Genomic DNA, 22,257 nt, shown 5'->3' on the forward strand with positions numbered 1-22,257 from the left:
GTAACAATCAGCCACCCCTGTGCAAATCACCTCAAATGTACATGGTGCACTCTTCCCTTCTAGGCCTTGTTGTGCGCCCCCAGAGCACTTTCCGCCCACATATGGGGTATCTCCGTACTCGGGAGAAATTGCATTACAAATTTAGAGGGTCTTTTTTCCCTTTTACCTCTTGTGAAAATGAAAAGTATAGGGCAACACCAGCATGTCAGTGTAAAAAATTTATTTTTTTACACTAACATGCTGGTGTAGACCCCAACTTCACCTTTTCATAAGGGGTTAAAGAAGAAAAAGCCCCCCCAAAATTTGTAAGGTAATTTCTCCCGAGTACGGCGATACCCCATATGTGTCCCAAAACTGTTGCCCTGAAATACGACAGGGCTCCAAAGTGAGAGAGCGCCATGCGCATTTGAGGCTTAAATTAGGGATTTGCATAGGGGTAGACATAGGGGTATTCTATGCCAATGATTCCCAAACAGGGTGCCTCCAGCTGTTGCAAAACTCCCAGCATGCCTGGACAGTCAATGGCTGTCCGGCAATACTGGGAGTTGTTATTTTGCAACAGCTGGAGGCTCTGTTTTGGAAACAGTAGGGTACTAGACGTTTTTCATTTTTTTTGGGGAGGGGGGCTGTGTAGGGGTATGTGTATATGTAGTGTTTTTTTACTTTTTATTTTAGGTTAGTGTTAGTGTAGTGTAGTGTTTTTAGGGTACAGTCACATGGGCAGAGGTTCACAGCAAGTTTGCCGCTGGGAGTTTGAGCTGCAGCGCAAAATTTGCACCATCTCAAACTTGCAGCACTCACTGTAAACCTCCGCCCATGTGAGTGTACCCTGTACATTCACATTGGGGGGAGGGGGCAAACATCCAGCTGTTGCAAACTCCGAGCATGCCCTTTGGCTGTCCGTGCATGCTGGGAATTGTAGTTTTGCAACAGCTGGAGGCACACTGGTTTGGAAACACTAAGTTAAGTAATAAACTTTCAAGTGTTTTGTAACCAAACTTAGTGTTTCCAAACAAGTGTGCCTCCAGCTGTTGCAAAACTACAACTCCCAGCATGCATGGCCTGTCAGTGCATGCTGGGAGTTATAGTTTTGCAACAATTGCAACAGCTGGAGGCACTGAGGTAGGAAACGGACAATGTTTCCCAACTAGTGTGCCTCCAGTTGTTGCAAAACTACAACTCCCAGCATGCCCAGACTGCCCAGGCATGCTGGAAGTTGTAGTTCGGCAATATCTGAAGGATCAGATGTTGCTGAACTACAACTTCCAGCATGCTTGGGCAGTCTGGTATGCTGGGAGTTGTAGTTTTGCAACATCTGGAGGTCCACAGTTTGGAGACCACTGTATAATGGTCTCCAATCTGTGCTTTTCCAGATGTTAGAGAACTACAACTCCCAGCATGCCTGGACAGACTGAGCATGCTGAGATTTGTAGTTTTTCAACATCTGGAAGAGCACAGATTGGAGACCATTATACAGTGGTCTCCAAACTGTGGACCTCCAGATGTTGCAAAACTGCAACTTCCAGCATGCACAGAAAGCCAAAGTCTGTCTGGGCATGCTGGGAATTGCAGTTTTGAAACTCCAGAGGCAGCGGTGAGATCGCTTTACGGCGATCTCACTGCTGCCAATGAAGATGCCGCCCTGCTGCCGGAAACTCACCGCCGGGACGCACCACCGCCGGGACCGCCTGGAGGACGCCGCTCGTGCCGGGACCGCTCAGGACACCGCATGGCCGGGTAAGTGACGCCGGAGGACAGGTCAGGGACACTTAGCAGAGCGGTGTGTGTCCCGATCCCCGTGATCGGGACTCACACACCGCGCTGCTAAGTATTCTGATAGCGAAACGCTGCTATCAGCTAGTCAGATTTGACTAGCTGATAGCAGCGATCGCTGGGGGGTGGTGGGGGATGAAACCCCCCGTGGTCGCATGGTAAGATGGCTGGCTATCAGTGATAGTTACCATCTTACCGGGCGCTGCGGGATGCCGCGAGTAGCGGCAAAAATGTTCATGACATACCTGTATGTCATGGGTCGGGAACACCTTGCCACTCATGACGTACAGGTATGTCATAGGTCGGGAAGGGGTTAAGTCCGTCCGTACTACCTTAAATCTAGAGGAGGTTCAGGAGACTAAGTCCATCCAGGACGAGCTTTTTGGAGGCCTAGGAGACAGGAAACCCTGTACTTTCCCTGTTCATGCAAATTTACATAAAATTGTTAAGGATGAATGGGCAAAACCAGAAAAGAATGCTTTTATTCCTAGGGGTCTAAAAAGGCGATATCCCTTTAATGACTTAGACTCTATCACTTGGGATACGATACCGTTAGTAGACATCCCAGTTGATAAAATAGCAAAGCGTACCTCTCTGCCTTTCGAGGATGCTACACAACTAAAAGATCCGATGGATAGAAAGGCAGAGAGTTTGCTAAAAAAAAGACCTGGGAGGCTTCTTCTTCCTTGTTTAGGCCTAGTATAGCCTCTACTTGCGTGGCCAGAACTTTAGGAGTCTGGTTAGACCAGCTGGAATACCATCTCCAGTTTGACACCCCTAAAGACCAGATTTTGGAGTCCTTACTCCTTCTTAAAATGGCTTCCAATTTTTGATCTGATGACTCTGCAGAGTCCGTTAAACTTGCTTCTCGTACTGCTGTTTTGTCCAATACCACTAGGTGGGTTCTGTGGCTAAAATCTTGGTCGGGAGACATGACTTTTAAAGTAAACTTTGCTCCCTTCCTTTCCATGGAAAATGTTTCTTTGGTCCAGAACTGGATTCTATATCGGAAAAAGCAGCAGACAAGAAAAAAGGACTGCCCTTAGATAAGGTCCAACCTAAGAAATCTCCTTTCCGTCTCTTTTCCCAATCAGACCAATCTTTCAGAGGAGGTAAAGGGAAGACAGGATGGTGGTCTTACAGGAAGGGGGGTAGGGGTAGAAATATCTTCACTAACCCTGGTCAGTCCTCTTCCAACCCTAAGCAATGACGCCAGGCCAGTGGGGGCAAGGCTTTCCCATTTTGCCCCAGTGTGGGAATCCCTCATTCCCGATCCATGGATTATAGAGATAATATCTTGGGGCCTTCGGATCGAGCTGTCATCACCTCCCGCGCCAAGATTCGTTCTTACTCGTCAGAGTCCAAAAAACTGAAATTGGTTCTCAAGGGTGTTCAGGACCTTCTCAGCCTGGGTGCTATCCAGGAGGTTCAGAGGGGCCTAGGTCATTACTCCTCCCTGTTTTTGGTCTCCAAACCAAACGGGAAATTCTTTACAATTATAAACCTGAAACCCTTGAACAAATTTGTGGTTTACAAAAAATTCTAAATGGAATCTGTAAAATCTGCAGTTCAGTTGATAAAGGAGGGGGCGGTGATGGCGACAATCGATCTTCGAGATGCTTATTACCATATTCCCATCCATTCAAATTCCCAACATTTTTTGAGTTTTGCCATCCAGTGGGGCCCAGGGTCCGCCACTTTCAGTTTGTCTGTCTCCCGTTCGGCCTGTCATCTGCGCCTTGATTTTTCCCCAAGGTCTTGTCAGAGGTTGTTGCCCTTCTCAGGAAGGAGTCTATTCTAATTATTCCTTATTTAAACGACATTCTTATAGTGGCGGACTCTGCTCCTCAACTGGAACTTCATTTACAGAGAACTATTCTTGTTCTCCAGAAGTTGGGCTAGATTCTAAATGTGGAAAAATCAGATCTTATTCCCAGTCAGAGGAAAATATTCCTGGGTACCCTCTTGGATTCAAGGATTCAGACCTCTTTTCTTCTGGATTCCAAGAGGGTATTACCACAGGCATTAGTGTCCCAATTCCTATCCCTCCCCTTTTGTACAATCAGGACGGCAATATCCACTCTTGGTCATATGACATCAGGCATCCAATCAGTAGCTTGGGCCCAGTTTCACTCCAGGCCTTTACAAAAGTGGATCCTAGCCATTTGGGACAAGTCTCAGAAGTCTCTAGACAAAAGAGTGATAATTCCCTCTCAAGTAAAAACCCATCTAAGATGGTGGACGTTAAAGAAAAATTTAGAGAAGGGAGTAGGTTGGTTCCAGACAAACCAGTTACTTATTACAACAGATGCCAGTGCATGGGAATGGGGTGCTCACTCAGAGACTCAAGTAGTCCAAGGGAGGTGGAATCCTCAGACAGCAAGGAAATCTTCCAACTTCAGGGAGCTACTGGTGATATAGATGACACTCCAAGACATGGAGGAAAACTGCAAGAATCGCCATAACCTCATTTACTCGGACAACATGACTGCAGTAGCCTTTATAAGACGTCAGGGAGGCCCAAGACATACAGCTCTTCAATCAATTTCTCATCAAATATTTTCTTGGGCAGAAAACAAAGTACTTTCGATCTCAGCAGTCCATCTCAGAGGTGTCTGGAACTTAGAGGCGGACTTCCTGAGCAGACATATATTAGACCCAGGGGAATGGTCTCTAGCCCCGTGGGCATTCAGGATGATTACGGAGAGATGGGGGTTCCTCAAGCAGATCTGTTTGCAACCAGGAGAAATCACAAGGTGGATCTATTCTATTCCCTAAATCCTAAATCCTCTCCTCTAACAGTAGATGCTTTGGCTCAGGATTGGATGTTCAGTATGGGATATGCATTTCCTCCCCTACCTCTGTAATCTCGGGTCCTTCAAAAACGAATGAACTGCCATTGCATTCTAATCCTAGTAGCTCCACACTGGCCAAAGAGGAGATGTTCTCTCTACTAAAAACTCTAAGTATTGAGTATCCCATCTGCCTTCCTCCTCAAAAGGATCTTCTGTCCCAGGGACAATCCTTTCATCGTCATATCAAAAACCTAAGCTTGACAGGATAGAAAATGAAAAGTCCATTCTGCTGAAGGAAGGTTTCTCTGAAAAGGTAGTAAATACACTTCTATCTAGCCGTAAAGATACAACATCTAGAATTTATGCTAAAACCTGGAAGAAATTTATTTCTTGGTGTGGGGATTCTTTTTCAACACTCTGGTGATTCCTAAAATTCTAGACTTCCTTCAGCAGGGATTTGATTTAGGTCTCTTCCCTAGTACCCTCAAAGTACAGGTTTCTGCTCTCAGTGCTCTCTATCATGTAAAATTGACTGATATCATGTGGATTTATAGATTTATTAAAGCATCCAGCAGACTCAGACCTAAGACTTTAAATATCTGTCCTCAGTGTAATTTTAATACAGTTCTAGTGGCTCTTCCTCTGGATCCCTTTGAGCCTCTGGATTCTATTTCTGAAAAATGTTTGACTCTCAAAACTATTTTCTTAATTGCCATCACTACAGCTAGAAGAGTAAGTGAGATTCAGGCTCTTTCTATCCGGGAGCCTTATAACAGAATTTTGGATGACAAAATTATTTTTAAGCTTGATCCTAACTTTCTTCCCAAGGTTGTGTTTACCTTTCATAGGTCACAAGATATTGTGGTTCCATTTTTCTGTTCTTATCCAAAAAACTACCTGGAAAAATCATATAGTCTGCTTAACGTTAGAAGAGCTGTTCTCCTTTACATTGAAAGAACTGGTCAATGGAGGAAAGATGATAATCTGTTTATTCAATTTGCTGGCCCTCTGAAGTTCTATAGCCAGATGCATCAAGACCACAATTTCAGAGGCTCATGTGGCCAGAGGTAAAATCCCGCCTATTCAATTTCAAGTTCTCAGTGCTATAGTCCCTCCCTAATAAATTCTTTGGTATTTCTCATGGGTGCTGTCGTGGAGACATGGGGGGAAATGGTGAATTATACTCACCGATAATTCCTTTTCTGGAAGTCTCCACGACAGCACCCATACATCCCACCCTTTGGTTTTGTTATTGTGGTGTTTTAGTGCACTTTTTTCTCCTTTTCCTTCAGTGTTCTTTATAAATACACTGGTGTGGAGAGGAAGGGGTGGGGAATTTAACCTCTCACTGTTTTTCCTGTCCCAATCAGGAGGAGGATGCAATCTCATGGGTGCTGTCGTGGAGACTTCCAGAAAAGGAATTATCGGTGAGTATAATTCACCATTTTCTATTTATTTCTAAAATAAAAAAGCATAAAGCAAAATCCTTTAGCACAGTATGTTTTTAAGACAAGTTGGGGGTAAAGAGGAGAATATAAACAATACCAGGATCAGTGGTCAGGTGCATGGTCATTAGTAGATTACATCAGTGGCAGTGTCGGGAGCAAAGAATGAGGTTCAGAGGCAGACAAAAGGTCAAGGCATCAGAGATCCACAGAAAATGCTAATAGAGCTTATTTTTTGTGTTGCGAACTATAGATTTTATTGGTGCCATTTTGGGATAGATGATACTTTTTTGATCACTTTTCAAGTTTATTAGCCTCACACAGATATATCAAAGTGGTCAGTGATCATCAGGCTGAGCAAGGATCCTGCATCCCTGGACAGACTTCAGCACCTGTCACCCACCTTTTTCTTGGGCAACTCCTGAGGACTTTTTTTTCTATCTGGACCTGAAGGAGATGTGGCAAGAAGGGCCACGAGAGTAAGTACTGCAAGGAAGACGCCGGCAAGTTTTGTCAAGTGACATGACACACGACCAAGAATTGCCTGAAGACCAAGACGTGAAAACTCTGCAGACAAGCATTCCAAGTTTACAAGGACTGTCCCCAGAGGGAAACACATCTGTGGCAGCAAAAGCCCTAAAGCCAGCCCGAGGTCAGGAGCCAGCAGCACAGAAGGAAAGGCAGAAACCGGCTAAGAAGGAGGGTAAGAAGGTGATAGCCACCGTTCAAGCCACTCCCCACCCCTGCCCAGGCACTCCTTGCCTCCTGCCCCTCCTCTCCAGCCCTTTCTCCTCCTACTTCCCCACCAAGGAGACTACCTTCCACCTCCCCTTCTGTAATTCAAGGCCACTGTTTCCCACCCTGCCCCACCCTAGCAGCACCTAACCCCCTCCCGCAATTTCCTCTGCTTCCTCCTCCAGGTACCCACCAGAGGAAAAGAAAAGTAAATGACTATGCAGAAGCTGAATCCTACAAGAAGAAGATTATCGGAGCCTGGAAAGACTCCCCTGCCTACAGATTATGAGAAAGAGAGGATGAGCAGTCCACAGCACAGACAGTGTAGGAGTTGCTTGCTGATCCAGAGGTCCAGAGGCTGCTCGACATGCCACCGAACCCATTACATGTTGCAGGCATGTGCTTTGCCCTCTTCTAGGTCCTACAACCATTTGGCCAGGCAGTGGTTCCATGGCCCCTCCTACAGGTCCAGTGGAGGAGACTGCAGGTCTACAGGGGTGGTCATCCTGATTAGAGGTGAAAATTTTGAAATTGACTCCGTCCTGTAGCTCATGTGTGGAAGATTGCTGATCATGGATGGATCTTGGGTGGGGGATCCCATAAGGCTCATCACTGTGTACGCCTCTTCTGAAAAGGTTGTTCATCTGGAGGTGCTCCGGACTCTGCAAACCCAGTGTGCCACCACTAGAGCTGTAGTGTTGGGTAGGGACTTCAACTGTCCCAATGAAGTGGACGTGGGCAGTTCTGGCACATCCACCAATCTGGACATGACCTCCAAGATGCTGATTGAGATAGTGACATCCTTGCAGGACATTATTGGGGCCTCATGTGTGAGTTTCACCTAAGACCTCACAAATTCTAGATCTCTCCTGCACTACATACACCATTCTGCAATACCCTATACACCTTCAGGAAATTCTACCGCTCCACTATATAGACAGGGAAAATGTGCAGGAACTGCTTGAGACTGTAACTGTAAGAAGGCTTTGACACCACAAATGCCAGCCTGCCCACAGAAATTCCATTCCACTATTAAGTGGTGTTCCACTTCGGCGGTCCAGCCCAGTCCAGTCTTTGCAGTGACAATAATGAAACTTAAAATAAATGTGTTACAGAAAAGTTTATGGCCCAGATTTATCAAACTGTGTGAGAGAAAAAATTGAGTGATTTTCCCCCAGCTCAACTTTCACTTTACCACAGCTAGTTACTAGTTGTTAAAGATTTGAGAATAATCTTAAGTAATCTAAAGTTAAACATTTACATCTACAGGGGATCAATTAAAAGTTTATTTTCTTTATCTTTTATTTGAAGTTTAAAAAAAAGTTGCAGTAATCTCTAGAGACTTACAACTTAGTTGGTAACTTATTTCCGACTGGTAACCTACACACATGGGAATGATAGATATGTGATGTTGCTAATCTATATAAACATCCACACTGTGCTCAATTTTTTTTTCCTACCATTTGTGGATTTTATTAAGTTAGCTTAAATATTTTCACATTTTTATATAATGTTAAACCATGAAGAAATGCTCCAAATATATGTTTTGGCTTAGTCACCAAGTTTTCAAGTCACATCCTATTAAGGTAAGTCAATTCTATAGCTTGTAGAAGTAATAGAAGAATATACTAAAACCTTTCACGTGTTAACCCATTAAGGCCCATTTTGGCCTTGAGGACATGGAAAATTTTCATATTTGTGTTTTATTTTTTTCCTCTTCGCTTCTAAGAGACATCCACAGACCCATATGCTTGTATTTTGTACAACCAATTGCACTTTGTAATGACACCTTTCATTTTACCATACAATGTTCGACACAACTAAAAAATATATTATTTATGGTGGGAAATTAACCCCTTCCCGCAAATGGACGTGTATACACGTCCATTTTTTCTGTGACTTAACGCAAATGGACGTGTATACACGTCCAATACATTTTCTATCACCATGTCCGTTGGCATGGTGATAGAAATGTCATCTCAGCTGTTCTGGACAGCTGACCGATGACACTATGCAGCCGGGGACCAATCAGACTGGTCCCCTGCTGCAGATCATTGTCATTAGTCAGTCAGTTAGTCACTGACTAATGACAAGGACTTGCAGGGTTCTGGGCTGATCGGGTCTCTGGTGACCCAATCGGCCAGAAAATAGGGATGATCGGAGCAGTCAGAGACTGTTCCGATCCATCCTGAGTGATAGGAGTGAGGTGGCAGCTGCCACCTCGCTCCTAAACCCTTGCCATTGGTCGTTAGGACTAGCGACCAATGGCAGGAGGGGGGCGGGAGGTTAGAGGTGAAATCCCTGCTCTGCCCCGCCCCTGGATGTCGGGGCAGAGCGGTGGGAAGATGGCGGATGGTCCCGGGACCGGCGATCGTGTCGGGACCCGCGTTGGTATCCGGACAGACAGCGCGGGACCAGCGGAGGCAGCGGCGGACGCAGCAGTGAAGATCAGCGGTAAGTGATCTTCACTGCTGTGTTCCAGGAGTTGCCAAACTACAAATCCCAGCAAGCCCAGACAGCCATGTTGGGAGTTGTAGTTTTGCAACATCTGGAGGCCCACATTTTGGAGACCACTGTGCAGTGGTGTCCAAACTGTGCTCTTACAGATGTTGCAAAACTACAACTCCCAGCATGCCCAGACAGTTCAGGCATGCTGGGAGTTGTAGTTCTGTAACATGTGGCCCTTCAGATGTTGCAGAACTACAACTCCAAGCATGCCTGGACAATCTGGGCATGCTTGGAGTGGAAGTTTTGCAACATTTGGAGGGCTACAGCTTGGACACCACTGCACAGTGGTCACCAAACTGTGACCCTCCAGATATTGCAAAACTAACTCCCAACATGTCTTTCGGCAGTCTGGGCATGCAGGGAGTTGTAGTTTTTCAACAGCTGGAGGCACCCTTTTTGGGAAACACTGAGTTAAGTAACAAACTCAGTGTTTTGCAACCAGTGTGCCTCCAGCTGTTGCATAACTACAACCCCCAGAATGCACGGACAGCCAAAGGGCATGCTGGGAGTTTTAGTAGTATGCCTCCAGCTGTTGCATAACTACAAGTCCCAGCATGCCCTCAGTTGTCACTGCATGTTGAGAGTTGTAGTTTTTGCAACGGCTGAAGGCACACTGGTTGTGAAGTGTTACCTAACACAGTGTTTCGCAACCAGTGTGCCTCCAGCTGTTGCAAACTACAATTCCCAGCATGCACTGATAGACCGTACATGCAGGGAGTTGTAGTTTTGCAACAGCTGGAGGCACACTGGTTGCAAAACACTGAGTTAAGTAACAAACAGCTGGTGGTTTGCGCCCCCCCCATGTGAATGTACAGGGTACATTCACACGGCCGCGGTCTACAGCGAGCTTCTTGCTACAAGTATGAGATGCAGCAAGTTTTCCACCACAGCTCAAACTCCCAGCGGGAAGCTCGCTGTAGACCCTGGCCGTGTGAGTGTACTCTAAAAACACCACACTATACTACATTACACAAAATAAAAAGTAAAACTCTACATACACATACCCCTACACAGCCCCCCCTCCCCCCCCCCAAATAAAACATTTCTCGTATGACACTGTTTTCAAAACGGAGCCTCCACCTGTTGCAAGACAACTCCCAGTATTGCCGGACAACGATTGACTTTCCAGGCATGCTGGAAGTTTTGCAACAGCTGGAGGCACCCTGTTTGGGAAACACGGCCATAGGGTATTTTAGGTATCGGAGGCAAGTGTCAATCAAATGCGCATGGCGCTCTCTCACTTCAGAGCCCTGTCGTATTTCAAAGCAACAGTTTAGGGCCACATATGGGGTATTTTCGTACTCAGGAGAAATTGCCTAACAAATTTTGGGGGGCTTTTTCTCCTATTATCCCTTGTAAAAATTTAAAATTTGGGGGAAAACCAGCATTTTAGGGGGAAAAAAAATCATTTACACATCCGACTTTAACGAAAAGTCGTCAAAAACCTGTGGGGTGTTAAGGCTCACTGTACTCCTTGTTACCTTCCTTGAGGGGTGTAGTTTCCATAATAGTATGCCACGTGGATTTTTTTTGCTGTTCTGGCACCATAGGGGCTTCCTAATGTGACATGCCCCCCAAAAACCATTTCAGAAAAATTCACTCTCCAAAATCCCATTGTCGCTCCTTCCCTTCTGAGCCCTCTACTGCGCCGATCAAACACTTTACATACACATATGAGGTATTTCCTTACTCGAGAGAAATTGGGCTACAAATTTTTTGGGGGATTTCTCTCCTTTTACCCCTTATAAAAATACAAAAACTGGGTCTACAAGAACATGCGAGTGTGAAAAATGCAGATTTTGAATTTTCTTCTTCACTTTCCTACTAATCCTGTGAAACACCTAAAGGGTAAACACACTTACTGAATGTCATTTTTAATACTTTGAGGGGTGCAGTTTTTATAATGGGGTCATTTGTGTGGTATTTCTAATAAGAAGGCCCTTCAAATCCACTTCAAACCTGAACTGGTAACTGAAAAATTCAGATTTAGAAAATTTTGTGAAAAATTTGAAAATTGCTGCCGAAATTTGAAGCCCTCTGAGGTCTTCCAAAAGTAAAAACATGTCATTTTTATGATGCAAATATAAAGTAGACATGTTGTATATGTGAATCAGTATATAATTTATTTGGTATGTCTATGTTCCTTACAAGCAGAGAGTTTCAAAGTTCGAAAATTGCTAAATTTTTTATGAAATTTTTAAATTTTTCACCAAGAAATGATGCAAGTATCGTCGAAATTTTACTGCTATGTTAAAGTAGAATATGTCACGAAAAAACTATCTCGGAATCAAATTCATAAGTAAAATCATTTCAGAGTTATTAATGCTTAAAGTGACAGTGGTCGGATGTGCAAAAAAAGCTCTGGTCCTTAAGGTGAAAATGGGCTTGGTCCTTAAAGGGGTACTCCGGTGAAAACCTTTTTTCTTTTAAATCAACTGGCTCCAGAAAGTTAAACAGATTTTTACATTAAATGGGAAAATATATGTATATACCAGTCCTCAAGAACACTAGGGATGTGTAAAATAAAGAGGAAAGAAAATGGTGGATCTAATAAGGATTTATTAATATATGTATATAAGTAAGTAAATGCAAATAAATCACCAATCACTCTGCAGGGCCCTTGCAGGAATGAATTGGTAATAATCAATATATAAATAAAAATGAAAATGAAAATGCAGATAAAAATGCAGATAAAAATAATACAGCAGAAATGCACCAATGTCCACTACGGTGGTTAGCAACGTGTCTCTTTTGGTTAGTAGTCACTCTTTGTCACAGTTAAGTCCAAGGATATCCAATTAAAAGAGTTGCAAAAGCACCTTATACCACTTCTAAAGAGACTATATCCACACATTTTGGCTAGCAACTGCTGGATGCTCACAGAACTGGGACCACTGCAACACGCGCGCAGCAAGCGCATCATTCAGACACGCAGCTGCTCCCAGATCTCCATTCACAGCCCCGGACGGCAGAGTTCCTGGACACGTTCTCCCTAGGCCGGACGCCTCCCCGTGCCAGCCCAGGATACTTACAGCCTACCGGACAACCACTCACCTAGGCTACGATCCAGACCGGCAATACAAACAGCTTTTATCACCTACAGGACATCGCGGTCTGCCGAAATCGCTACCTGTGAACATCATTGCTTGCCGGGATCGCTAACAGCCGAGAAGAAGGGTGAGTGGTGCTGTGCACCGATACTCTACAAACTACTGCCATAATTGCTACAACTGTTGCTATTATCGCCACTATTGCTATATTTGGCTACAGTATCATAGGAGTTGATTACTGAACTGTGACTCTTTTAATTGGATATCCTTGGACTTAACTGTGACCAAGAGTGACTACTAACCAAAAAAGACACGTTGCTAACCACCGTAGTGGACATTGGTGCATTTCTGCTATATTATTTTTATCTGCATTTTTATCTGCATTTTCATTTGCATTTTTATTTATATATTGCTTATTACCAATTCATTCCTGCAAGGGCCCTGCAGAGTGATTTATTTGCACTTACTTACTTATATACATATATTAATAAATCCTTATTAGATCCACTATTTTCTTTCCTCTTTATTCTACACATCCCTAGTGTTCTTGAGGACTGGTATAAACATATATTTTCCCATTTTTTGACTAGGCCTGATTGGGTGAAGGCATCACCTTTAACCTCGAACACTCTCCTTACCTTTATCTTTAAGTGAGCTACACATCCTATTGTCCAGATTTTTACATTACTTCTATTAAAAAACCTTAATCCTTCCTGTACTTATTAGCTGCTGTATACTACAGAGGAAATTATTTTCTTTTTGGAGTGCTCTCTGATGACATCACGAGAACAGTGCTCTCTGCTGACATTATTATAATAACGCTTTATTTATTTATTTATTGTTGTCCTTAGTGGGATTTGAACCCAAGGCCCCAGCACTGCAAGGCAGCAGTGCTAACCACTAAGCCACAGTGCTGCCCTTAGCATACATCTGCTATGCACGGTTGCTAAAATGGACAGAGATGTCAGCAGAGAGCACTGTGCTCGTGATGTCATCAGTGTTCCAAAAAGAAAGGAATTTCCTCTGTAGCATTCAGCAGCTAATAAGTACTGGAAGGATTAAGATTTTTTAATAGAAGTAATTTACAAATATGTTTAACTTTCTGGCACCAGTTGATTTAAAAGAAAAAAGGTTTTCACCGGAGTACCCCTTTAAGGGGTTAAAAAGAAAACTGCAATTTAGCAAATTGTTTTTGTTTTTATGCTGTGCATTTTATTGTAAAACTGACATGTTCTCTGTGGGTCATTACGATTAAAATGATATGCATGTTTACATGCTTTTCTATTATTGTTGTTCTTTTTTCTAGGATATGATTGAAAATCAGTAATATTAGACTTTAGTTTTTAGTCGTTCACTATAGAGGAGCATTACCATTATATTTTAACACGTGGGGCATTTATGCACACAGAGATACCAAATATATTGATTCATTTTATTGTTTTACTTTTTTTATAAATTGATCAAAGAGGGTGATTTCATTTTCTAATGGAAGAGTGGCTAATTCCTATTTATTAAAAAAATTTGAAATGTATTTTTAGCACTTTTTAAGTCCCCACAGAGGACTAATTATAGCAATCTTTTGATTGCAAATACTGATCCATGCTATGCAGACCAGAGGATGGTGCACTGTGGGTGGTTCGATGAGTGTTGGATCCATCGGGTCCCTGGCTGCTAATAGCAGGTCTATAAATCGAGTTCAGCTCTAGCGTGACCAAGACATACAGGTAAGTCTTGTGTTCCCGAAAAGTAAAAAAAAAAAAGTTTTCTTTTTTATTATAAAACAAATATTTCTGTGTTACATCTCCATATACATATATTGCAGTATAGCAGACCTGAGTGTACAATTTAAATGGAAATGCAAATCCTTTACATCTTAACCCCTTAACCCCTTAAGGACCCAGCTCATTTATACCTTAAGGACCCGGCCATTTCTGACCACTGTCACTTTAAGCATTATTAACTCTGGGATGCTTTTACTTTTCATTCTGATTCCGAGATTGTTTTTTCGTGACATATTCTATTTTATGTTAGTGGTAACATTTTCTCGATACTTGCATCATTTCTTGGTGAAAAATGCCATAATTTGATGAAAAAAGGGACAATTTAGAATTTTTTTTTTACTTTAAAGCTCTCTGCTTATAAGGAAAATGGATATTCCAAATAAATTATATATTGATTAACATATACAACATGTCTACTTTATGTTTGCATAATAAAGTGGACATGTTTTTACTTTTGGAAGACATCAGAGGGCTTCAAAATTCAGCAGCAATTTTCCAATTTTTCACTAAATTTTCTAAATCAGAATTTTTCAGGGACCAGTTCAGTTTTGAATTGGATTTGAAGGGCCTTCATATTAGAAATACCCCACAAATGACCCAACTATAAAGACTGCACCCCTCAAAGTATCCAAAATGACATCCAGTAGGTGTTTCACAGGAATAGCAGCAAAGTGAAGGAGAAAATTCAAAATCTTCATTTTTTACACTCGCATGTTCTTGTAGACCCAGTTTATTAATTTTTACAAGTGGTAATAGGAGAAAAAGCCCCCCAAAATTTGTTACCCAATTTCTCTAGAGTAAGGAAATACCTCATATGTGAATGTCAAGTGTTTGTCAGGCTCAGTAGAGGGCTCAGAAGGGAAGGTGCAACAATGGGATTTTGGAGAGTGAATTTTGCGGAAATGATTTTTGGGGGGCATGTCACATTTAGAAAGCCCCTATGGTGCCAGAACAGCAGAAAACCCCACATGGCATACCATTTTGGAAACTACACCCCTCAAGGCACGTAACAAGGGGTCCAGTGAGTCTTAACACCCCACAAGTGTTTGACGACTTTTCATGTGTAAATGAAATAGAAAACATTTTCACTAAAGGGCAGTTTTTCCCCCAAATTTACAATTTTGACAAGGAATAATGGGAGAAAATGCGCCCCCAAAATTTTTAACCCCATTTCTTCTGAATATGGAAATACCCCATGTTATGACGTATAATGCGCTATGGGCGAACTACCCAGAAATGCTCAGAAGAGAAAAAGTCACATTTGGCTTTTGAAAGCAAATTTTGCTGAAAAGGTTTTTGGGAGGCATGTCACATTTAGGAAGCCCCTGTGGTGCCAGAACAGCAAAAGATACCCACATGGCATACTATTTTGGAAACGACACCCCTTAAAGAACGTAACAAGGGGTACAGTGAGCCTTAACTACCCACAGGTGTTTGACAACTTTTTGTTAAAGTTGGATTAGTACATGAGAAATTTTTTTTTTTTTTACAAAAATGCAGTTTTTCCCCTAAATTTTTAATTTTTACAAGGGGTAATAGGAGAAAATGACCCCCAAAATTTGTAACCCTATTTCTTCTGAGTATGGAAATACCCCAGGTGTGGACGTCAAGTGCTCTGCTGTCGCACTACAATGCTCAGAAGAGGAGGAGCGCCATTGAGCTTTTACAAAGATAATTTGTTTGGAATGGTAGTCAGGGGCCATGTGCGTTTACAAAGCCCCCCGTGGTGTCAGAACAGTGGAACCCCCCACATGTCACCCCATTTTGGAAACTACACCCCTCACAGAATTTAATAAGGGGTGAAGTGAGTATTTACACCCCACTGGCGTTTGACAGATCTTTGCAACAATGGGCTGTGCAAATGAAAAATTTAATTTGTTCCAAAAATCTGTCAGACACCTGTGGGGTGTAAATGCTCACTGTACCCCTCAATACATTACAAGAGGGGTGTAGTTTCCAAAATGAGTTCACATGTGGGGGGGTCCACTGTTCTGGCACTATGGGGGCTTTGTAAACACACATGGCCTTCAATTCTGGACACATTTTCTCTTCAAAATCCCAATGGCGCTCCTTCTCTTCTGAGCATTGTAGTTCGCCCGCAGAGCACTTTACATCCACATATGGGGTATTTCCATACTCAGAAGAAAGGGGTTACAAATGTTGGGGGGCTTTTTTCCTTTTTTCCCTTGTGAAAATGAAAAATTTAGGGTAACACCAGCATTTTTGTGAAAAAAATTTTTTTTTTCATTTTCCCATGCAACTTTAATGAAAATTCGTGAAACACCTATGGGGTGTTAGGGCTCACTATACCCCTTGTCACGTTCCGCGAGGGGTGTAGTTTCCAAAACGGGGTCACATGTGGGTATTTCTTTTTTGCCGTTTATGTCAAAACAGTTGTAAAATTAGCCACCCCTGTGCAAATCACCAATTTAGGCCTCAAATGTACATGGTGCACTCTCACTCCTGAGCCTTGTTGTGCACCCGCAGAGCATTTTACGCTAAGTATGGGGCAACACCAGCATGTTAGTGTAAATTTTTTATTTTTTTACACTAACAGGCTGGTGTAGCCCCCTACTTTTCCTTTTCATAAGGGGTAAAAGGAGAAAAAGCCCCCCCAAAATTTGTAGTGCAATTTCTCCGAGTACGGAAATACCCCAAATGTGGCCCTAAACTGTTTCCTTGAAATACGACAGGGCTCCGAAGTGAGAGCTCGCCATGCGCATTTGAGGACTAAATAAGATATTGCATAGGGGTGGACATAGGGGTATTCTATGCCAGTGATTCCCAAACAGGGTGCCTCCAGCTGTTGCTAAACTCCTAGCATGCCTGAACAGCCAGTGGCTGTCCAGAAATGCTGGGAGTTGTTGTTTTGCAACAGTTGGAGGCTCTGTTTTGCAAACACTGCCGTACAATACATTTTTCATTTTTACTGGGGGGGGGACAGTGTAAGGGGGTGTATATGTAGTGCACCCCTGCCACCTCACTCCTATCCCTTCAGGGGGATCGTAGGTGTCTTAGACAACCGTGATCCCCCTTATATTCCGGGTCACCGGAATTCACTTGCGATTTGCGCCGATCGCCGACATGGGTGGGTCTGATGACCCCCCTGGGCATTTGTGCAGGGTGCCTGCTGATCGATATCAGCAGTCACCCCGGTCCGGTCCCCGCCCGGGACTGAAATTCCCACGGGTGTATGGATACGTCCTGGGCCCTTAAGTACCAGAAAGCCAGGGCATATCCATACGCCCTAGGTCCTTAAGGGGTTAAGGATGCAGGGTTTTTCTGTTTTTGCATTTTCATTTTTTCCTCATCACCTTTTAAAAATCATAATGCTTTCAATTTTGCACATAAAATTCCATATTATGGCACATATTTTTTTTCTTGTTTTGGAGCATATGTTATGAAAAATGAATTAAGACATTACATACCTACCCTTCTGCTCGTTCCTTGTTCAGTACATTGTGCACTGGACAATGCAGCAAATCACTGGTCTCAGCAGTGCATGTGACCAGTAGGCCAGGGATTGGCTGCAGTATCCTCTACACACTGTATGTCATAGGGGCACTGGCACATGGGACTCATCAGGCAGAGACCAATTGCCCCAAACAAGGGAAAAAAAATTCTTCTTCACATTAAAAATCTGAATAAATCCCGGGCTCAACGTCTTATCACTAGAAATCTCATAGCCACATCTAATATTACATTTTTCAAATAAAGTAACTTTCTTTTTATATGTTGTTACTGATGAAAATGTAAGACCTTTTGTTACAATAAATTAAGGTGTTAGAGGCAAATAAAATTGATGTTCATGGCCAGGATTAGGTACTAAGTAACTTTTATAATTAGTTTTTTTGTCGGGTCTGACAGGTACCATGCTTTAACTCCTTCACCCCTTAACGACGCAGGACGTATATTTACGTCCTGCGCCGGCTCCCGTGATATGAAGCGGGATCGCGCCGCGATCCCGCATCATATCGCGTTGGTCCCGGCGCTCATCAACGGCCGGGACCCGCGGCTAATACCACACATCGCCGATCGCGGCGATGTGCGGTATTAACCCTTTAGAAGCGGCGGTCAAAGCTGACCGCCGCTTCTAAAGCGAAAGTGAAAGTGAACGGCTGCTCAGTCGGGCTGTTCGGGACCGCCGCGGTGAAATCGCGGCGTCCCGAACAGCTGGCAGGACACCGGGAGGGGCCTTACCTGCCTCCTCGGTGTCCGATCGGCGAATGACTGCTCCGTGCCTGAGATCCAGGCAGGAGCAGTCAAGCGCCGATAACACTGATCACAGGCGTGTTAATACACGCCTGTGATCTGTGTAAAAGATCAGTGTGTGCAGTGTTATAGGTCCCTATGGGACCTATAACACTGCAAAAAAAATGTAAATAAAAAGTGTTAATAAAGGTCATTTAACCCCTAAATAAAACAGTGTAAAAAAAATAAAATAAACATATGTGGTATCGCCGCATGTGTAAATGTCCGAACTATAAAAATATATCATTAATTAAACCGTATGGTCAATGGCGTATGCGCAAAAAAATTCCAAAGTCAAAAAAAGCGCATTTTTGGTCACTTCTTATACCATTGAAAAATGAATAAAAAGTGATCAAAAAGTCCGATCAAAACAAAAATTATTAAAAGGTAAGGGGGAAAAAACGAAAGTGCAAAAACGGAAAAACCCTGAGTCCTTAAGGGGTTAAGGACCACAGGTTTTTCCGTTTTTGCACTTTCGTTTTTTCCTCCTCACCTTTTAAAAATCAGAACCCTATCAATTTTGCACCTAAAAAATCAAATAATGGCTTATTTTGTAACTTTTGGGGGCTTCCGCTTCTACGCAGTACATTTTTCCGTAAAAATGACACCTTATCTTTATTCTGTAGGTCCATACGATTAAAATGATACCCTAGTTATATAGGTTTGATTTTGTCGTACGTCTGTAAAAAATCATAACTACATGCAGAAAAATTTATACATTTAAAATTGTCATCTTCTGACCCCTATAACTTTTTTATTTTACCGCTTATGGGGAGGTATGAGGACTTATTTTTTGCGCCATGTTCTGAAGTTTTTATCGGTACCATTTTGGTATTGATCAGACTTTTTGATCGCTTTTTATTCATTTTTTCATGATATAAAAAGTGAGAAAAAAATACATTATTTGGGACTTTGGAATTTTTTTGCTCGTACGCCATTGACCGTGCGATTTAATTAATGATATAGTATTATAGTTTGGACATTTCCGCAAGCGGCAACACCACATATGTTTCTTTTTATTTTTAGTTACACAGTTTTTTTTATGGGAAAAAGGGGGTGATTCAAACTTTTATTAGGGAAGGGGTTAAATGACCTTTGTTAACTTTTTTTTCCGCTTTTTTTTTGCAGTTAAATAGCTCCCATAGGGAGCTATAGCACTGCACACACTGATCTCTTATGCGAGATAGGGGCTCGATTGCTCAAGCCTGTAGCTCAGGTTTGGAGCAATCAAACCCTGATCGGACGCGGCGGAGACAGGTAAGGGGACCTCGGCTCGCGTCCTAGCTGATCGGGACATCGCGATTTTATTGCGATGTCCCAATCAGCCCGAGTGTGCTGCCAGGAAGCGTTTACTTTCACTTTCAGACACGGCGGTCAACTTTGATCGCCGCATCTGAAGGGTTAATAGCGTGCGGCACAACGATCGATATCGCGCGCTACTAGCCCAGGGTCCCGGCTATGAATAGCAGCCGGGACCGACCCTGTGTATTGCGGGGTCATGATGTGACCTCGTTTTAAACACCGGGACCGGGCCTGGGGCGTACAGGTACACCCTATGTCCTTAAGAGGTAAATCAGCTTACTATACTAGCCTCATTTTCTTCTGGTACACATAATGATTTACTTATTCATTTATCCGCTTTTATATTTAATAATACACTAATATTTTTTATTATGTTTTTATTTAATCTAGATAAGTATTATGTTGTTACTGTATTGTTTATATTTGACTTATACTCTATACATTCAGGTTGCTACACTTCCAGGTCAATGACCTTAGCACCATTTCTATGTTTAAATACCACTGTTCCAATACTTTGTTTATACATCTATAAATTAAGAAAGGAAGATTAGCCTCCAGAAACGCATTTTGCAACTGTTCTGTTTATTGTTTTATGCGTGTCTCAATAAATTATATTGATACAATATCCCACAACAAAATTTTTCTGGATCTTCTCCGGAAACGCCACTTCAGTTGCACAATCATGTGCACTATGGGGGAGATTTATCAAAACCTGTGTAGAGGAAGAGCGGTGCAGTTACCCATAGCATCCAATCAGATCACTTCTTTCAATTCTCAGAGGCACCTTTAAAAATGAAAGAAGCGAGCTGATTGGTTGTTCTGGGTAACTGCACCACTTTTCCTCTACACAGATTTTGATAAATCTCCCCAAATATACTTTTGGCCAGGAAACCCTGTGTCAGAAAGTAATACAGTTAGCCAGTGCTGGCTTACCTTTATGTAGGGTATAAATTCCCTGAGTTGCTTGCATAGGATACATAAAGCATTAAAGGACATCTGCAGCCTGATTAACACTTGTCCCCTATCCACAGGATAGGGGATAAGTGTTTGATCGCGGGGGGTCCGACCGCTGGGACCCCCTGTGATCTCCTGTACGGGGCCGCGGCTGTCCCGTGCAGGGGGCTTGCCGGCTGCAGCATGACATTGCAGCCGGCACGCCTCCTCCATACATCTCTATGGGAGAGGCGGGGAAGCAGCGTTCGTGCCTCCCCCATAGAACTGTATGGGGACGGGGAGGAGACGGGGCGTCACCACCGACCTCTAGGTCGACGCTACGTGTCTTAGCTCTCACCATGAGCGCTAATGGCGGCACCCCGTTAGGGAGATCGCGGGGGGTCCCAGCGGTCAGACCCCCCCCGCAATCAAACATTAAATAGGAAACGGAATAAGTGTCTGTTAGGGGATAAGTGGGATAAGGTCGGACCCCCCCGCAATCAAACACAGGATGGGGAATAAGTGTCATACTGCTGCAGTTGTCCTTCAACCCCTTAAGGACGCAGCCCTTTTTCACCTTAAGGACTGAGCCCTTTTTCGCAATTATGACCACCGTCACTTTACAAATTAATAACGCGAAAACGCTTTTACCGAATATTCTGATTCTGAGATTGTTTTTTCGTGACATATTCTACTTTATTTTGGTGGTAAATTTTCGGCGTTAATTGCATCCTTTTTTGGTGAAAAATCCCAAAATTTCATGAAAATTTTGAAAATTTTGCATTTTTCTAACTTTGAAGCTCTCTGCTTGTAAGGAAAATGGATATTCCAAATAAATTTTATTTTTCTTCACAAATACAATATGTCCACTTTATGTTGGCATTATAAAATGGACATACTTTTGCTTTTTGAAAAAATTAGAGGGCTTCAAAATAGAGCAGCAATTTTCAAAAATGTCATGAAAATTGCTAAATCTGAAGGGACAGATGTTACAGAACTACAACTCCCAGCATGCCTGGGCAGTCGAGGCATGCTGAGAGTTTTAGTTTGGCAACATCTGGAGGGCTACTGTTTGGGCACAACTGTAACAGTGGTCTCCAAACTGTGACCCTCCAGATGTTGCAAAACTACAACTCCCAGCATGACCAGACAGCCTTTGGCTCTCTGGGCATGCTGGGAGTTGCAGTTTGGCCTCCCTAGTGGTTGCCACAGTAAAGATCGATTTACTTTCCCTTTCAATCCCCCCCCCCCCACACTGTCGATTCCCTACCTGATCAGGATCCTGCAGGCACCAGCGAAGATCCCAGGTCCCCAGGCATCTTCTCCTGCAGGTACGGCCTCCATCTTCTTTCCAGAGCCCCTCGACATCCAGGGGCGGGCAGAACATGGGGTTGCCATGGCAACCCCCTGTCCTGCGCTGCCATTGGTCAGAACTCCGTTCTGACTAATGCCAGGGGATAGGAGTAGATCGCAGCTTTGCAACCTCACTCCTATCCTTTAGGCTGATCAGGGCTGTTGCTGACAACTCCGATCAGCCCTATTTTCCGGGTGATCGGGTCACCAGAGACCCGATCAGCCCGGAATTGGAGAAAATCGCATGTCTGAACTGACATGCGATTTTCTCCGATCGCCGACATGGGGGGGTCTCAGGACCCCCCTGGGCGATGTGCCAGGGTGCCTGCTG

The sequence above is a fragment of the Hyla sarda genome, unplaced genomic scaffold (assembly GCF_029499605.1).
Source record: "Hyla sarda isolate aHylSar1 unplaced genomic scaffold, aHylSar1.hap1 scaffold_18, whole genome shotgun sequence".
NCBI classification, from domain to species: Eukaryota; Metazoa; Chordata; class Amphibia; order Anura; family Hylidae; genus Hyla; species Hyla sarda.